General features: G+C 40.8%; 1 protein-coding gene across 5 annotated transcripts in view; it reads right to left on the bottom strand.

The window, feature by feature from the left end:
- The window catches only part of LOC146839635 (uncharacterized), a 533,093-nt gene that overhangs the window by 483,724 nt on the left and 33,501 nt on the right, over positions 1-15,868 (bottom strand). The gene's annotated exons all lie outside the window — the stretch shown is intronic.

Here is a 15,868-nt window from a genome sequence, read left to right as displayed (position 1 = left end):
AAGATATGTGCAGTTGTTGCTACATGTATTTGCTTACCTGATGTTTATTGCTGACGAAGACGTAGATTCTGATACCTGGGCTAATAATCTGAGATAGGCTAATATAGAGTATGATATGACATTTGCAATATGCCCAGCTTTCTCGTTTGTATGCTCGACATGTCATATCTAAGATGTCTCACGTGGAATGTACGAGGTCTTAACGACCGTAGAAAGGTGAGACTGGTACACTCATACCTCACTAGACATGGAGTAGACATTTGTCTACTACAAGAAACGCACCTAACGGGAGATATGGTACGCATGCTTAGACATAACAGGTGGGGCGAGGTGGTGGACTGCGGATACTCCAACTACTACCGGGGGGTGGCTATACTTCTACGTAGGGGACTGCAGTGGCGCACGCAAAACACAGTGTTGGACAGTGAAGGACGATATATAATATTACAAGGCACACTGTACAACACGCCCATGGTGATAATTAACATATATGGCCCAAACACTGACGCTCCAGACTTTTTTCAACATATTAGACACCTGGTGCAGTCCTTGGCCCCTGCTGCGGTGCTCTGGGGCAGGGATTTCAACGTAGTCCTCTCGGAGGGGGTAGATAGATGTGGAACAACTTGTGAGCATCATCAGAGGGCAGCCACAATGCTACAGGACATCAAGTCTGAACTAGAGCTGGTAGACTCCTGGAGATCTTTACACCCCACACTTAGAGAAGGTACATGCGTGTCATACTATCGCAACGCATGGTCACGGCTTGATTACTGGCTATTGTCTAGAGACATGCACACGTGGGTAACTGAAGCAGTTCACCGCTCACGCACCCTCTCGGATCATGCGCCTGCTCAACTGACACTTAAAATACCAGATCCATATATTACCCCATTTAGCTGGAGATTTTCTTCAGGGGCGCTACTAGATCAGGTGTTCCGCGAGGAACTACGGGGAAAGATAGAGGAATACTTTACAATTAATGCAGGTACAGTGGAATCTCACGGCGTGCTCTGGGAGACGTTTAAAGTGGTAATACGTGGAGACTGTATAGCACTCAAGAAAGGGGTGCTTGGTGATATTCGCAACACACTACAAAAACTGGAAAGGGAGATAGGTGAGCTTGAATGGGCTAAAGAGCACGACCGGTCCCAGACTATAGTAGCGCAGATCAGAAATAAAATGTCAGAGTTCCAAGCGGAAGCGGAAAGGGAAACAGCATATTTACACAAACATGCCAAAGCGCGACGTTATGGAGAGGGAGATAGAGCCGGGAAAACGTTAGCAGGCCTACTGAAAAAGCCCAAATGAGCTGACTACATAACCAAATTATTCACAGAGGATGGTGTAAGGGTCAGAACACCGCCAAAAATCCTCACTACTATGTCTGGGTACTATGAGAAGCTATATACTTCCCAATCTAACACTCCACAATCTGACATAGTGGACTACCTGGATACTGTGGCGTTGGCATGGTTTAGTGACAGGGCTAGACAGTACATGGAGCTACCCATCACGGTTGAAGATATTAAGCAGGTGATCATCGGCATGCCGGCGGGCAAAGCGCCGGGAGCAGACGGGCTGACGGCAGCCTTTTATAAGAAATATTCAGATCTAATAGCACCGCATCTCCTGCAGGTATATCTGGAGGCGATGAAGAAGGGGTACCTCCCACCCACACTACGTGAGGCCACCATTATCACCCTGCTGAAGCCAGATAAAGATCCTACAGCACCTGAATCGTACCATCCCTTATCCCTAATAAACTTAGACGCAAAAATATATGCCAAACTTATAGCAAACCGACTGCAACCTATGCTGCCGCAGATAGCACTGCCGGACCAATCAGGTTTTATACCAGGCCACTCAACAGCACACAATCTGAGTGCGCTGTTTGGCTTGTTGCATTATATGGCTCCACATGTTTAGGCCATAGCCACATTGTTAGACGCCACAAAGGCATTTGACTCGCTGGAGTGGCGATTTTTGTTTACATTGTTACCCCGATTAGGATTTAGCCCCCTATTCACCCGACAAATACAGTTGCTCTATGCGGGCCCCACGCACGAGTTAAGATTAATGGACAGGTGTCCGAGCCATTTGCCATAACATGGGGAACTAGACAGGGATGCCCGCTGTCGCCCCTGCTGTTTGCCATTGCCACTGAGCCACTGGCGGCCCGGCTGCGTCAGCACCATGCTCAGAAGAGTATAGGGTTAACGTCCAGGGGACTGTTGATATCTATGTATGCAGACGATATGATACTATATCTCACGAACCCGAAAGAAAACTTTACAACTGTTATGAGAGACATAGTCCGATATGGTGAGCTTGCAGGTATCCAGATTGACTGGGCAAAATCGGTGATCTTCCCACTCACGTAGGAGGCAACTCCAGTGGATGTGGAGTTTCCTATACAGTGGGCAGATGCTGAAGTTAAATATTTGGGGATATGGGTGAGCAGATCACTCCAGGAAATATGGCTTGCTAATTATGGGAAAGTAATGGCCTGGATAGAGAGCAAGATAATGAGGTGGAGACAACTACGTATCTCACTGATGGGTGGTGTATCCATCATCGAGATGGTAATCCTGCCCAAATTACTATATTTGTTTGTAAACATCCCAATGCCATTGAATACACACTTCTTTCGGAAATTGATATCCAATATGATAGGTTTGGTAAGGGTGGGTAGGCAGCCCAGGGTTGCATGTAAGCTGCTGACTTTACCATTTGCGCCGGGTGGACTGGGAGCTCCCGATTTTGAATTATATGCAAATAGCGCCCAAGCGCAGTATTTACACTTTTGGCAACACCCAACACCTTTTCAGCCACATGTGGCGATAGAATTAGATAAGGTAGCCCCCGTGCCTCTGCGCACAGCTGTCTATCGGCCTTACAAGAGACCGCATTCAGAAATAGACACGGTGGAGATCGTGCGGTGGGCTTGGACGGGAATCGCGCAGAGAGCCAGGCTTAGGGAACTTTACGCCCCATCCATGCCAATTGGGGGAAACCCGCTACTAACTCCGTTAATGGACAAAGCAGTTGCATCAACAGCGAAGGCACGTGTATTGGATAGAGGTAGCGATGTATTCCCTGGCGACACGTTTCTGTCATTGCAGCAGATGTGTAACCCAGATACCCCTACGGCGTCAGACATGTTGCTGTACTATCAGATCAGGGCTGCATGCCGCGCCAGATACTCATCATTTCCACAGGCGCCCCCTGCACTGCCAGCATTAGAGAATATATTGGCAAACCCCTCATCCCGTAAACTGATTACGCATATTTATAAAATAACACAAAGAGTAACCCTTAATTACATGCACCGCAAGGGAAGAATGGGAAAAAGACCTTAACTTCACTATAACGGAAAAACAATAGCACTATTGCTGTTCACAATTACAAAACCTATCCCCCAATTATAGACTTAGATTAATTCATTTTAACTTTTTACATAGATTGTACAGGACACCCTTCCAACTGCATCGTATGGGCATCTTCTCAGACACTACATGCTGGAGATGCGGGGCACAGGATGCCACATTTGCCCATCTGGCGTGGCGCTGTAAACGTGTTGAAAGCTATTGGATGTCGGTGTTGAGGCATATCAGGCAGATAACTCACATCGAGATACGGGTATCCCCGCTGACAGCGTTTCTGGGTCACATGGCGGACGTTCCGAAAAAGTACCGTAAACTCACGTCCATGCTGCTTTTGTTGGCTAAGAGGCAGGTGGCGCTTACTTGGAAGAAACGACAGGGCCCTACAATAGCGGCATGGTTGAATAATGTCATTTATTGCAAGGACCAGCTGTCCGCTTATTGGGAATTAATGCCTAGCAGATCCAGACCTCTGGATATTTGGCAACCATTTGCCTCTTGGCTGGAAGCGGGAGGTTCGGACCTTTGCAAGAATTAGAAGTATGCACTGTGGGTGGGCGGCTGGGACTGGAGGTGGTCATTAATCGTATCTGTAGGTGCTGTAGGGTATAGTAAATAAGATGTATGATTCCAGGATTGGGGACATGTAAGGATATAGATGATTAGTTAAATTACATCACTTCAAGGCATCACATGGCACACGGGGTAGCAATTCAGTCCATGTATATAGGTTTGGCGCGAGGGGACAGGGGGGGGATTATGGTTACATTAAGTTGTATTGTGAATAAATATATGACACATGCTGTGACAGGCTCATCAAAAGGCGGTGGTATGCCGCTGCAACCAAACTTGTTCTCGCTGCCGGCCCGTTGGGTTGTAGGCATGAAAGCTGTGTACTGGTAGTCAAGTGCTATTGCAATCGTTGCTGCTGGCCTCCGGGTTGTGTGCAAAAAGCTGTGTCGGGAAATTTTGTTTAAAAAAAAAAAAAACTTTGAATGCTGAGAAATGTGAATTCCATATTAACAAGCTAAAATTATTTGGCCGTATATATGTTCCGATTGGGAATAGCACCCAATCCAGCTAAAGTGCAAGCATTGTGAACTACCAGTCCCACACAAGATGTTTCCATGTTACATTAATTCCTTGGCATAGCCAGTTACTGTTCCAGATATAGACGAGACTTTGACACTGTAAGTTCTCCATTGAGAGAATTAATGAAAAAGAATATTTCATTCAATTGGTCACATGAATGCAAGCAAAGTTTTAAGAGAATAAAACAAGCCTTCGGGAATGCTACTGAAATGGCATTCTTTGAGCCAAAACTCCTTACATAGGTTGTTATTGTTGCTAGGCCAGTTGATTTGGACGCAATTCTTGCACAGGACACCAAGCACACAGATCCACAAAGGCATATTGTAGCATATGTAAGAAGTTTGTCTCAAATGGAACGTGATTATTCACAACCTGAGAAAGAAAGTTTAGCAGTGCTGTGGGCTTGTGACGTTTCCATGTATTCTTATGTGGAAAGACTTTTACTCTTGTGACCGAACATCAAGCATTACTGTCCATCTTTGGCATTCCAAAGGCCAAAATGCCTCCTCGCATTGAACGTTGGGGTTTGCGACTACAAGAATACAACTACACAATTGTGTACCATCCAGGGAATGGTCAAAACCCTTCTGACTACATCTCAAGAGTACCTATACAAGGTCATGGTACCCGTTCCAAGATGTCTGAGGCCTACATTAATTTCATTGTGAAATCAAACACACTAGCTGCCAAATTGTCAATGCCACGAGTCAAGATACATGTTAAATTTGAAAGACATTACCACATATCAGTCTTGGAACCAGCATACTCAACCTCTTGCCAGTGAAAGAGAATACCTGAAGTTTAAAAATATGAAAAACTAACTGTCCGTGACTAGGAAGGAATTTTCCTGAAGGAGTTTCAGAATTTTCTTTCCATAAAGCTTATGGCAAAGGATAATAGAAGTGGCCCATGATGGATATTGTGGAATAGTTGCCACAAAACGAGCTTTCCGAGCCCGAGTGTGGTTTCCTCATCTCGATGAGTGAGTTGAAAGCCTTTCACTTATGCAACTGCTTATCAACGCAAACTACTCAACACACCTTGAACATGCCAGAGCTGCTGAACCATGCATGTAAAAGAATTGCCTTTGACTTCTTCGATACTCTTGACAATGGACATCACCTGATGTTGATAGTTGATGACTTCTCCTGTTTTGCACTGATAGAAGATTTCTCATCTATCACTCAAGAAAAAGTTTAGTTTAGACAGAATCTTTGCTACATAGGGTGTTCCAGAGATTTTAAAATCTGACAATGGCACAACTTTCAACAGTCAAGTTCATATCCTTTCTTCATCACCTTAATGTGAAGCATCAGAAGAGTACACCTTCATGGCCAGAAACCAATGGCCTTTTCAAACGTTTCATGAGCACATTAAAGAAAGCTGTTTGGCCTGCCATGTTGGAAAATCTCAATCTTAAAACTGTGTTGTATTCTACCTTGCGAGCTTATCGTTCGACCCCTCACTTGACCACAAGTGAATGCCCTGCAACTTTGATATTCGGGAGAGCAATGAAGACCAACCTACCACAATGGACCAACAGAAGATCAAATACATAGGAGGAAACCCGCACCTGAGACTTGGTTCGAGAAAGGGAAATGAAGGCCTATGCAGACAAACAACGACATGCAGAAGACATTGCTTTCACTAGAGGAGATCGAGTGCTTGTTCGTCAGTCAATAAATCAAAAGTCTGATGCTCCCTTCGATGCTGAGCCACTTCAGGTTCGGCCCCTAAGTTTATGTCCGCACTCAGGACGGAATTTCCACACCCGGAGTGTGAGCTCCACACCCGGAGCAGGATTTCCACCTTCGAGCTGGAATCTCCGCTTCCAGGCCGGAATACCCACAATGCATCAGATACACTCAATTAACACCAGATTGTGGGTATTCCGGCCCGGAAGCGGAGATTCCGGGCCGATGGTGGAACTTCCGCTCCGGTGTGGAGCTTCCACTCCGGGTGTGAAGCTTCCACTCCGGGTGTGGAAATTCCTGCCCGAGTGCGGACGTAAACTTAGGACAGTCGTAAGTGCATTCTGTCAATACCATGAGTGGTAAGCTTAGGATTTTGTCTTAAGTTAGTTCTCTGAATCGGGCCCAACATATTTTACATTTCACCCTGACCACTAGAGGCAACCAGTGGAAATCTCTTAGCACTGGCGAGTCTTTTATTCTAATCGATGAGTTGTGCTATGATGTGTAAAACTGCTGTTGGAGGGGAAAGTGTGGACAACGGAAGACAAAGCCAAGACTACATTACCAGAATCAATTCGGGATATAACCAGAGCATGAGCTGGAATTCTCAATCAGTTATGGGACACTAAATGCTTTATTTTCTTTAACTGACGGAGATAGATGTTTGTAGAGTGAATCAATTTGTTTACTTGAGAAATCATAGTTGGAGAACAGTCAATAATGTATTCTAGGGTTTTGACAGTGGTGTTGGTGGATAAAACATGTAATTAATAGTGGGTTCATGTTGTTGTTGCGTCTTCTGGAGATAAGTTGAAATTCAGTTTTTTAGGTGTTGATTTTGTTTAAATCATTTTATTAAAATGTATACTATACCATAGTTCTACCACGTATGTCTCTGCCTGTGAGACAAGTGATTAAATGTAATTGCATGCTGTCCAAACATTTTCCAAGACCCACTTAAACAGTGCCAGATCCAAAGTAAAATTAACATGAATATCACCCCAACACCACATCCTAGAAACTCCGTAAACAAGAGTACACAAAAGAAAAGAGAGAGGAGAGTAGGTGGGGACGGGGAGTGAGGTTCAGTTGACTCTTAGAGATAATATCCTTGATCAGCCTATGGTCTGGATAACAAATCCCCTAATGATGAGAATGTACTCGTCAGATTAGGTGGTTTGATTTTAAGCAGTGTGTTTCAATCTTGTTATGTATATTTCTTTGACTGATCTGTAATGTGAGAAGAGGATGAGTGATTTCCTAGTTTTATTCATAGTGTTCTGCCTTTCGGGAAAGAATTGAACCAGTTGACTACAGCATCTCTAAAGCCCATCCTTCTTTCCAGCGTTTTTAGTTGCAGATTATGGTCTACTGTGTCAAATCCTGCCAAAAAGTCCAGTAATACTAGGAGGCAGGCTTCACCTTCGTGTAGGATCGGATCCAAAGAATGTCATCCAGTACCTTCAGCTTGACAATTTTAGATCTATGACCTTCTATGCAGCCTGATTGGGAAAATAATAAGAGGGAATACTTTCACAACTGTTTAACTGCAGTGCCATATATTCTACTATTGCCTTACCCAGCCTTACCCAGTCATAGGAAGTCGGTGAGGTCTATAATTGTCCATACGACCTGGATCAGCATTGGGTTTCTTTAAGATCAGTAATGTCCATCCCGGGGGGCGTGGCTTGAACGCCGAAGTGAAATGGCGGACCCGTTGTAGGCTCCGCAGCGACGAGGGACTTCAATTCCTATTTGAGCCTCATGCGGTCGGTGTTTCAATTGTCGGAAGGCGGGCATGGTTGGGTGACGATGCGGTGAGTTTCAATACCGCTTCTAAATCGTCCTTTTTCTACAAACGAGCCCGTATGCTGCAGCGGCATTTTCACCTCAGTGTCTCGCGGGCGCCCGCCATTTTGTTTCGCGGCGCCCGCGTTTTCCTTTCGCCGACGCTGCCTCCAGTTTATTATGGCCAAACTTCGCCTACCAAGTTAATACAATGGGGGCACCTACTATTCTAAGTGCTCACCCCAATTTCTTATTGACATGCCTCCTGGTTTAATGTGCTGGGGGTACGCACCGTACATACACGGGTGGGGGTACGACTCGAACGTACTCGGGTGTACATACACGGGGGGTTCGACACGTACAGTTCGACACGTACTCGGGTGTACATACACGGGGGGGTTCGACACGTACAGTTCGACACGTACTGGGGTGTACATACATGGGGGGGTTCGACACGTACTCGGGTGTACATACATGGGGGGGTTCGACACGTACTGGGGTGTACATACACGGGGGGGTTCGACACGTACAGTTCGACACGTACTCGGCTGTACATACACGGGGGGTTCGACACGTACTCGGGTGTACATACACGGGGGGGGGTTCGACGCGTACATGCGGGGGCTGGGGGGTGTTCGACGCGTACATGCGGGGGCTGGGGGGGGGTACGGCGCTTACCGGGCCACCTACTCTGGTCGTTTCGCGTCGTACTTCGCTTTTCCGGCACTTTTTAGGTGCCGTAAAAATATTGCCGTCCGGACTGCTGTCGGTTCGAATCGTACTTCCTGGGTCGTGAAACGCTGCCTGGAAGCGTCCCGACGTCAAGTCGCAGCATTCCCGGATCACATTCGTATGCATATTTTCGTCGGTCGGTGTTTTTTACGATTCGTACGGAAATGGTGTTTCCGTGCGAATCGTAATTCCATGTTTGTAATGTTTTACAACCGAGTACGAGTCGGACGGAGAATACGCTCCGACCGACGGTTCGTACCCGGTTTTTACCGGATCGTAATTGGCACCCAAATGCTCAAGTTGCTTTCTTACAAGAAACACACTGTAATGATGTTGAATCTCTCAAGCTCAAACGTCAATGGGTCAATCAAATAGTTTTTTCTCCCGCTACTGAGCGTCATGGTGGTGTTGCTATATTATTTCATAAATCTACTAATGCTCAAATTTTATCGGCAGAATGTGATTCTAATGGTCGTTGGGTGCTGGTTGATGCTATCATCAATAATGTACAACTTACCTTTTTTAATATTTATGGTCCTGACCCTTCTTCGGACAGAAAATCAAAGTGTAAGATAAAACCCACAAATCATTCCAGTCTGCCATGTCTTCCCGCCTTTTATTTGACGTATTGAAAACATGTAACCCAGATGTCACAGAATTTACTTTTTTTTCTCCTGTGCACCATACAAGGTCTCGTATTGACTATATTTTGGTCTCCAAGTCACTTCTACCATGTCTCCCTTCCTCGGAAATTGGCTCTATTTTTATTTCTGACCATGCCCCCGTTTCCTCCTCTATTGACTTATCCACCTCTATTTGCAAGCAAGGACGCTGGCGTTTTAATACCCACCTTCTGTCAGATCGTATTTTTATTTCAGAAGCGACTTCTTTTATTAATGAATTTTTTGTTCATAACAATGCTTCTGATACCTCAATTCATAATAATTGGGATGCTTTTAAAGCATCATTTCGAGCCTTTACAATTGCCTATTCCTCCAAGAAAAAAAAGCTAATGAGTGCTAAATATAAAGAAACCCTATTGCTAATCAAAACTTTGGAACATAAATACTTTTCATCCAAATCTTCCACTTCACTCCAAGAGTTGATTAAAGCTAAATCTACCCTAAACAAAATTGCCACTATTGATGCTTGTAACGTCCTTCTTAAGGTTAAATCAAAATACCATGGAGGTCAAAACAAAGCAGCGATGATGTTGGGGAATTACTTAAAAATTAAATCTGAACGTAAAATTATTCGCCCTATCCGTTCAGAACTGAACAATCAACTCCTCTCCTCCGATTCTGATATTATTAATACTTTTCAATCGTATTATAAACTCCTATACACAGAAACTACCAATCCCTCTGAGGAAGATTTTGTATCCTTTTTTCAAACTATTCCTAAACCTAAAGTTCCCCCTGATTTTTTTTCGTCACTTGAAGAGGATATTTCCCTTCAAGAAATTATCAATGCTCTCCAATCCTTGAAAAAATTTAAGGCTCCCGGTCACGATGGCTTCCCAGTAGAATTAGTTTTAGCCTCTTCTTCAATTTTTGCCCCTAAATTATTAGAACTTTTTAATTAATTTTTATCCAACTCCAAAGCCTGTGGCTCTTTTTAGAGGCCCTTATTATTGTTATCCCTAAACCTGATAAAGACCCTTCTTTTTGTAAAAATGTCCGTCGTTAATTAATTATGATTGTAAAATTTATGCAAACATTTTAGCTACCCGTTTGGAGAAAGTTATTCCTTTACTTATTAACCAAGATGAAGTTGGTTTTCTTAAAGGACGTTTAGCTTCTGATAATGCTAGAATGTTTTCCAACATTCTCGCTCTTTGCAAAAAATACCCCTCTCCCTTAGCCGCATTATCCTTAGATGCAGAAAAAGCTTTTGATCGCATAAATTGGGATTTCATGATTCATGCTCTACAATGGTTTGGATTTGGTCCAAAATATATTTCTTTTATCAAATTATTATATACAGGTCCAAAAGCATGTGTTTTTGTTAATGGTCTCTTCTCCTCGTATTTCTGTTTGCAAAGAGGTACTCGTCAGGGCTGCCCTCTATCCCCATTACTTTTTTTATTGTGTTTGGAACCCTTTCTTGAGCGAATTAGAAATAATCACCTGATTACTGGTTATACATACATTAAACTTTCTGCCTATGCAGATGATGTTCCTATTTACATGTCTAATCCTATCTCTTCTCTTCCCCCTTTTTTGAATTAAATCTCATTGTTCTCTAGTGTTTCTGGCTACAAATTAAATTTCTCCAAGACTGAAATTTTACCTTTAAACTCCTCATGTTATCGTCATATGTTTGATTCTACTAATTTCACGTGGTGTCCTAAAAAAATTAGATATTTAGGAACATGGTTTTCCTCTAATATCCGTGATACTTTAGTCCATAATTTTACTGCTCTAAAACTTAAAATTACTAATTTGTTGACCTCTTGGTCTCCTTTATTTTTATCTTGGTGGGGCAGGCTAGATACAATTAAAATGATGATTGTCCCTCAGGTTCTGTTTATATTATCAATGTTGCCATTCAAAATTCCCAATTATTATTTTGCACAGATAAATTCTATTTGTTCTAAGTTTTTATGGAATATTAAACATGCACGCATTTCCTTATCCAAATTAATTCGTCCCAAAACAGAGGGGGGGTTCGATTTCCTGATTTTCGACAATACCATACTGCTTTTTTAACTCGTCAATTTTTTGTTATGTCCAAAGACTATCAGGATTTACCTAAACCTCCTTGGGTTACTGTTGAATGTTTATTATTAAATGACTTTTCTTTACAGGATTCATGACCAATTGTACTTTTCTTTCTAAATATCCAATTTTAAAATATTCTCACTACCTTTTGCATACACTCTTCTTTAAGTATTTTGACGCTTATCAGTCTTTTTTAGCCTCCTCCTTATGGTATAATAAATTCATCAAATTTCGTCATAAGTCTTTTTACTACAAACATTGGAGAGAGAAGGGTCTTTTTTATGTCCATCAGATGGGTGTTAACAATGAGATTTTGCCTTTCCTCCAATTGCAACAGAACTTTAATCTGCCGGACTCATGTATTCAACAATATAACACTTTAGTCCGATCTCTCCAGAGTTGTTTACAAAATGTCATATCCCAACCAATTCCCACTTCCTTCACACCTGTCACAACCTTATACCAAGTTCCTAATGATACCATTCCAAGTGCCTCATTCATTTACAAGTCTTTATCTTTACCCCATGGCACACGAACTAAGTCTAATGTTGAGTTGGATTGGGAACAGGATTTATCCCTAACACTGTCTATTTCTGAATGGGATAATTTATGGCAAAAACTTTTTAAGTCTTCCAAGGCTGCAAATATCACACAATCCCTATACTTTATTTATAATAGAATCGTTCTCACTCCCCTTCTTATCCATAGATTTAACAATTCAGTCTCACCTTCTTGTTGGTCGTGTCTTAAATTTGATGATTCTTTATTACACTTACTCTATTACTGCCCTAAGGTTCATGCTTGTTCTCTCTTCTAGTTCATAGTTCAGATTGTGTATAGTTTACTCTGACTGTTATTCTAATCTTCTGCAATCCTATGTTCACATGTTTTCAAATATATCTCTTTTACTAATGTTTTTTATTATATAACTATATACTCATATCATCTGAAAGGTATTATCGTTTCTGTATTTCTATGTTCTCTATTCTTAATAAAAATTATTTAACAAAAAAAAAAAGTAATGTCCATCCCAGTTTTTGGTAGTTGGGATTCATTTCTTGAGACAAGGATGCACTGAATGAATCAAACTAGTAGGGGCAAACAAATGGAAGTTTGATTTGGCCCTGGAGTTTTTCCTCGCTGCTAAAAGGTAATTTGTGCCATAGTTGGGTCAGAATGTTCTGCTTGCACACCTAACATTTGACTCAGCATTCATGTACAAATAGGTCACATCGAGAGTATTGTCAGTGACTAACATGAGGATAAGAGAGCCTTTGAAATGAACAATAGTGCCATCTGGTATTGAATATCTGAAATATTTGGAAATTGGTGAATGAAGTTTTTTTTAAATAATACTAGCCGCAATACTTGCTGTGATCTTTTGGATCAACTCTGTATGGCCACCATTCAAAGTATCTGCAGAAATAAAGGCTTTTCCCCTATTCATCCAATTGCTCTAGCTGCAGGTGCTAACAGATGTGTAGAGAATTAGAACTATCATGATGTTAATCTTCATGCTGAAATGATTGGACTGGACAATAGTGATTTGCTGTGAGTTTTCATAATAAAAAAGGAGGAAACTGCGAAATTGTTTTCATACCTGCATAAAATGCTACTACAGACTTTCCATTATTGCACATTAAGACATATTTTAAATGTACTGCCTTCTTGTTTTCTGATGTTGTACACTGAACATTTTTTAGCTTAACTGTTCAAGTAAGGCAGCCACATTTTCAAGTAGGCAAAGAGAAGCAGGAAATATTAGGTAGTCAGCTTTCGACTGGATAACTGATAGAATATCGATGCCCATAATACCCCCTCACACAAATATAGATTAAAAAATATCGATGTCAAAATTATTGACATCCTATATTTAACATTGTAATGACAAAAATATTGAAACAAAAATATTGATGTAAAAAATATAGATGTACTATCAATTGTTTTATTTAAATAAAAAATAATGTTAAATATATTAAACAATAGAATTAACTTTAAACAATCATTCAGATTTAATATACATTTTGACAAATATAATAAAATTAATTTAATTTAAAAAATATTTAAACACACATATATAAAATGTAATATATGTATTTATATTACCTTTAAAACAATTAAGAAACTATTAATTCTAATTTATTTTATAAATGTACAAATAAATATATTTATTTACATACACGTATAGCAATAAATCTAATAAAAACATTATATTATAAATTAAAAGATTAAAATATTTAATAGTCTTTCAAATCAAATTTTTCACTCCATTGAGTGCAACGGTAGAGAAAGTGTTGGGTAGCGGAGGGGTAAACATTACTATTCCCACTCTAGTGAATGCAACAGTAGAGAAAATGTTGGATAGCAGGGGGGTAAAAATTACTTTTCGCACTACAGTGGGTGCAACAGTAGGGAAAGTGTTGGATAGAGAAGGGGTAACAATTACTATTCCCACTCCAGTGAGTGCAACAGTAGGAAAAGTGTTGGAAAGGGGTAAAAAATACTTTTCCTACTCCAGTAAGTACAATAGTAAAGAAAATGTTGGATAGTGGAGGGGTAAAAATTACTTTTTGCACTCCAGTGGGTGCAGCAGTAGGGAAATTGTTGGATAGAGGAGAGGAAAAAATTACTATTCCCACTCACTGGGTGCAACAGTAGGGATACTGTTGGATAGCGATTGGGTAAAAATTACTATTTCCACTGCAGTGGGTGCAACAGTAAGGAAAGTGTTAATTAGCGGAGGGGTAAAAATTACTATTCCCACTCCAGATTGTGGAACAGTAGGGAAAGTGTTGCATAGGAGAGCGGTAAAAAATGCTATTTCCACTTCAGTGAGTGCAACAGTAGGGAAAGTGTTGGATAGCAGAGGGGTAAATATTACTATTCCCACTCCAGATTGTGGAACAGTAGGGAAAGTGTTGGATAATGGAGGGGTAAAAATTATTATTTCCACTGGAGTCAGTTTCAAATTTAAAATAAACAAATATTACAACAAGAACACAAACAATTTTAAGAAAAAACAGATATAAAAGTTTTAAAAATTACAAAAGATAGAAACAGATTAGAATGTAAAAAAGATCTAACAAATTTTGCTAGATTAGTTAGAAATTTTCAAAAATAATTTCAAAACAAAAACATCAATTATTACATAAATGTAATATTTTTCATTTCCTACCCAATAACACCACACAATTCACACCATAATTTTAAATTTAAAAAAATACCTCCATAATTACCATACTTAATTATCAATTAAACAAATATTATTAATTAAAAAAAGAAAAACACATAAAAATGTCTTTACTCCCCAAACATTACCCCTACAAAAACCAAAACACACACACAAAATTTAAATAACACTAAACACTTACCGTAAATATTTATCAATTGATAAATTAATATTAGTAATCAACTAATTAATAATTAATTAAACATAGATTACTTTCCACCTTCTACCACAGTAAACATCACAACCCACACTTAAATTACACAATTCCCATAACTAATTTTACATTAATAATTTAATATCAATTATTATTTATTCTAAAAAACATTTACTTCCCGCCAGTAGCATTAGGATGCGCCGGCCACACTGGCATTTTTTACATCGCTGCGGGCGGTGCTGCAAGCAGCACCCGCCGCAATGTGAAAAATGCATGTTGTGCATTTGAATGCACAACGTAACAGGCAATGCGCGGTGCCTGCCACCTTGTGCATTCAAATGGTACCCCCTGAGTGCACCCCTCATCCCCCGAACACCTTGGAGGCAGAAACCGCATGCCTTTCCATGGGGACAACGCCACCATGGAAAGGCACTTTTCTGCATTCATCCTAATATGGATGATGGTCTTGCAAACACCGCCAACATTTTGGAGCCCTTTTCCGCCCGGTCGCCTGTTTGACCAGCGGAAAGCCGGTGGATGGTCTTTCTGTCTGCCGGGGTCCCCCCCGCCATCATAATATGGCAGGGGAAATGGTAGGCGGGCGGTGGGAATTGGCGGGCGGATCACCACCGCCATACGGGCGGTGCTATCCGCCCGCTATATTAATGAACCCTAATTTACTTCCCTCCCTATTCCCCTATAAACCCACAACCTGCTACAGAACCTTTAAACACAACATTTTATTAAGATAACATTTATAACTACTAAAAAAAAAAAAAAAAAAATGTTATACAAAAAATAGATCACATAGTTTTGAAATACATACTAAAATACATAACACTAATAAAGAAATAGATATTTTAAACAACTATATTTTTGTAAACGATATTAACAACTTCGATATTTCTAAAAATTATATTTCTTACCTGCAAGTCTATATTGTTGACCACGATATTCTTCCTGTTGATATTTCTGTATCACGATATTTAGAACTCAATATTTGAGTATGTCGACATTTTAAACTCAATATTCTGCTTGTGCACCCTTTTGACTGTAGTCCACTGTAGTAA

The sequence above is a fragment of the Triturus cristatus genome, chromosome 4_1 (assembly GCF_964204655.1).
Source record: "Triturus cristatus chromosome 4_1, aTriCri1.1, whole genome shotgun sequence".
Classification (NCBI taxonomy): Eukaryota; Metazoa; Chordata; class Amphibia; order Caudata; family Salamandridae; genus Triturus; species Triturus cristatus.
This window is presented reverse-complemented; position numbering and strand designations above follow the sequence as displayed.